The sequence below is a fragment of the Brassica oleracea genome, chromosome C9 (genome assembly GCF_000695525.1).
Source record: "Brassica oleracea var. oleracea cultivar TO1000 chromosome C9, BOL, whole genome shotgun sequence".
In the NCBI taxonomy this organism is placed as follows: domain Eukaryota; kingdom Viridiplantae; phylum Streptophyta; class Magnoliopsida; order Brassicales; family Brassicaceae; genus Brassica; species Brassica oleracea.
This window is the reverse complement of record NC_027756.1, coordinates 18177648-18182496: the sequence shown is the minus strand read 5'-3', so window position 1 is coordinate 18182496 and position 4849 is coordinate 18177648.

The window sequence follows — 4849 nt, the reverse complement described above, 5'->3', positions numbered from 1 at the left end:
GGGTTTCACACAAACACACAGCCTGAGATCTCTGAAAATCTCACAGTTTCTTAGTGGGAAAACCCATCGCCGTATCACATTGTTTGTGAAAGTATATCACTACCAATATCGCTCCATTCCATAGCCACCCACCTCGTATGTAACGATCTGTATAGTTCCCTCCACGTACCAAAACACAACACACCAGAAGCATAAACGCCAAGCCCCTGCCAAGTAAAGAAACACCAATGGAACCCCACATATTGACAAGCCAAATTACCTGTTCCAAACAACATAGCGTTACTAATCAGCATTTCTACAAGCAAACCATTACACCCACAGCTTGTAACGCTTGTAATCAGTACACATGACTTTTCCAAATCAGCTTGTAAAAATTGCATCTACTCAACAGACTCCATATCAACCTCAATGGCAAAATGCTGATTCCAAATAGCACTCTCCTCATTACTTGTCCCCATTACTCTACTCCCAATAAACAAAGACCAAAACACAATGTATCTCCTAACCAGATAAAAGAAAAAACTCCAATAACTGACCAGATATAATAGTCCCCGAGAAGGCTTAATCCTACACAAATCTAACCACCACCCATACTCATAAGATCTCAATACGAAAGAAAAACACTCAAATTTATTATTCCAACTCCCTGAAAACCTCAGAGGAAACTCATAGCAAAGATTGAAAACAAAATCAAAACGAAATTCAAAGGGAATACTAGATCTTTCCCTACACTTATTCATTAAATTTTAGAGAACTTGATAACTCTTTAATCCTGATCAGGATCTGCCTTAACTGAAGCCTTCTTTGGGGGTAATATACCCTTCTCCCCCATCTTACTCCCCTGCCTAGCCGTGTGTTTCTTCCTTGGAGAGACGACGCTCTGCACCAGCCGCTTCTTGAGCGTACCTCCCATCACAGCACCACTTGCTGTCCCCAGCTTCTTCTTATTAGCCTGACGTTCTTTTCCTTCATTAACATTTGCAGCCTCCTGAGTTTCTGTCTCCATCAGTTGATCCTCCTCCTCCACATCAAGATCTGCTTCAGTGAGGATCACGTCTCCCAACTGATCAGGGCCCCCTCCTCTGCTACCTCGGTAAAGACCACATCCTCAGCTAGCTCCGACGCCGCACCATCAGTCACCGCACCTTCAATCATGCCCTCCTTCTCCCCTTCCTTCTCTCCCTCACGCTCTCTTGTATTGGAAAGTGTCATCGCCTACGCATCAGCAACACCAAGGTGCTCAGAGGGAAGGGTTGTCTCCTGTAGATCCTTAGCCTCAGCCTCTTCCATATTCTCATCTTCATCTCCCGCCAATCCTTTCGAAGCCGTTCCTGAGGAGTTTCCTTCAAAGGTGAGAGTTTTCGAGCCTTAGAAGCTGAAATATGGTTCCTCTCTCCACTCTTTCCACTCCTAAATGCATCAAGCATAAGCTTTTATTGGTCATCCAAATGTTGCCCCACGTCTTGAGAGTCGAGCTTGTTCAAACCGCTAGTGTCCATAGCATGCCTCGCTGGAGCCTCTGCAGGGGGAAGACGACCACTCTGCCTCATGTTCCTTGAATAAGCCCCATCTTGATCTCCATAAGACCTCTTGAATCCCGGTTTTTTAAAATCCTCATAGTTGTTGTTATCATGTGCAATGCCTTTTCCTTTGTAATCCTTGTTCTGCGTGACTTGTTGGCCATGTCTCCGATTATTACCATCACCAGCAGCACCAGACTCTCTTCCTTGCGATTCCACTGCACCCTTGTAACTTAACATGGATGGATCCTGATCCGGTCTTGGTGGTTGTGCCTCCTTCTCCTCCTCTGTAGTCTTCATCACCGTCGGGCATTTAGACTGGTCATGCCTCAAACTTGAGCAAATGCGGCAAAACCCATGTAATTTCTCATACCTCAAAGCAATGGTAGACTCCTCACCACTATGGAACTCTGCCGTGACCGAAAAGACTAGAGGCTTGAACGCATCAATGATGACCCTGACCTTTCCTTCATCAATGTCAATGTCATCCTCTCCTCGAACCTCTCCCAAAGCCTCACCAATACTTTTGAAAGTTGGCGCAGCCCAAAAGTGGAGAGGTACACCAATGACACGCGCCCAGAATGTTATTTTAGAGGGATAGTTCTCCTCCACAACCGGCTCCCACCGGACAATAGACATCATCCAATTATCGAAATGGAAAGGCTCGTTTTTCATCACCTCAACAATATCATCCTCCTGGTCAAAGTCGAACTGGAACCGCCCTAGTCCCAAGTCTGCTCCCACCACTCTCTCATCCACATTCCAGATCTTCGGGAGGTGGTACAGCAACGCCTTCATCACCTGCTTGGAAGGATTCATGCAACGCCCTATCATTATTTTTGAGTACTCCGCAATAAGATTGGAGTTATCAAACTTTGGAATCGAGATCTTCAAGCCCAGACTTGGGGTCTGAACCTTCTTGCCGCCAGACTTGACTAACCACTGACCCTGAGACATAACGCTCCAAAGACAAAAGAGAACAAGAGACCAAAAAGAATGTGAGAAAATGTCGAGAATGAGAATGATGAAAACACATCACATCTTCTTTAGTATATATATACTCAGAAGCACAATCAATATCGAATTCCATTCTAAAAGTATTGATATATCACAAATCACTATTAAAAGCGAATCTCCATTTTGAAAAAGCATATCCTCAGAAATCATAGCCCAAATTTCCCGAGATTCTTGTAGAGAAGAGAAATAGCTAATCACTGATTTGATAAACTTCCCGAAATTAAAATCCAAATTCGAATATACCCATATACCATATCTCCTCATTGATGCTGACTCCAACAAAACCACGATGATTAAGTTAAAATGACAAATCCGAAGATTTCCCCAAATTATTCCAATTTTCCAGATCCGAGAACTCGTACCTTGCGTAATCATACGAATCCCTCTCGATATTTACAGTAACTCCACCTTCCTTGTCTGGATCTTGATGATACCATTGAGTGACCTCTCGTTCCTTTCTCCATAGCGCCAAAAAAATCCCGATCCCCCCATGACCACGATCTGATCTCCTCCTTAGCGCCACAATCCCTAATTTCCCCATCATTAGCTTCCCAAAAACCTCTGATCTCAGAACTCGATCCAATCTTCATCTTGTCTAAAAAATCGCACACACCATCGCCTTTTTGTTGAGATAAATTATTTTATAAAGATTAATTAAACATTAATTTAATCAATTATTAAGATTTTATCTTACATTCATATATACGAATTAAATGATTAATTTTATCATAAAAATACCAAATGGAACTAAACTGGTTAGAGATTTAAATGGAATTAATAAAAAAATTGGTTTAAATAAAACATGTTTATTTACTTTACAAATTTTAAAAATGCATATATGTGTTTTATTAAATTTTCACAAGTGTAGAATATCTTTCGCTTTAAATCGGATTGTCTAAGTTATTTGGAAAAAATGATAAGTGAGACTTGGACCCACGGAAAAGGTCTACAGTTCGATTCTTGGCAGCACCATTATTATCTCCTTCTTTTTTTTTCCCTTTACAGACCTAAAACAGCTCTTTCCTGCGTCAGCAGACACACCCGAACTAGTGGTCGCTCTATCGAGAAAACAGCTTATTCATACCCGAACTAGAGGTCGCTGAGAAAATACATACCCCAACTTTTACTGCATGTCAAAACATACCTTCACTAATCAAAAATTTGAAATTCATGCCTGAACTAGGGATCGATAAAAAATACATACCCCAACTCTTATTGCATGGCAAAACATACCTTAACTAATCAAAAATTTGAAATTCATGCCTGAACTAGGGATCGATAAAAAATACATACCCCAACTCTTATTGCATGGCAAAACATACCTTAACTAATCAAAAATTTGAAATTCATGCCTGAACTAGGGATCGATAAAAAATACATACCCCAACTCTTATTGCATGGCAAAACATACCTTAACTAATCAAAAATTTGAAATTCATGCCTGAACTAGGGATCGATAAAAAATACATACCCCAACTCTTATTGCATGGCAAAACATACCTTAACTAATCAAAAATTTGAAATTCATGCCTGAACTAGGGATCGATAAAAAATACATACCCCAACTCTTATTGCATGGCAAAACATACCTTAACTAATCAAAAATTTGAAATTCATGCCTGAACTAGGGATCGATAAAAAATACATACCCCAACTCTTATTGCATGGCAAAACATACCTTAACTAATCAAAAATTTGAAATTCATGCCTGAACTAGGGATCGATAAAAAATACATACCCCAACTCTTATTGCATGGCAAAACATACCTTAACTAATCAAAAATTTGAAATTCATGCCTGAACTAGGGATCGATAAAAAATACATACCCCAACTCTTATTGCATGGCAAAACATACCTTAACTAATCAAAAATTTGAAATTCATGCCTGAACTAGGGATCGATAAAAAATACATACCCCAACTCTTATTGCATGGCAAAACATACCTTAACTAATCAAAAATTTGAAATTCATGCCTGAACTAGGGATCGATAAAAAATACATACCCCAACTCTTATTGCATGGCAAAACATACCTTAACTAATCAAAAATTTGAAATTTATGTCTAGTCTTTAGAAGTCAACGCTAATCTCAATCTATACTAATATTTGCGAAATAATTTTTCGCAACGGAACTCTCAGGTTAAAAATTAGAGTGGTTGAAGTCTATGTTATCCTTAATGAATTTGTATATATATTCTATTATATAATAAAACAAATTTTATATCAAAAATCTTATATATTTTTTAAAAAATAATTATGTGATTCTTATATATTGTGTTGTTATCTTAAAATAATATTTTACTATTATAAA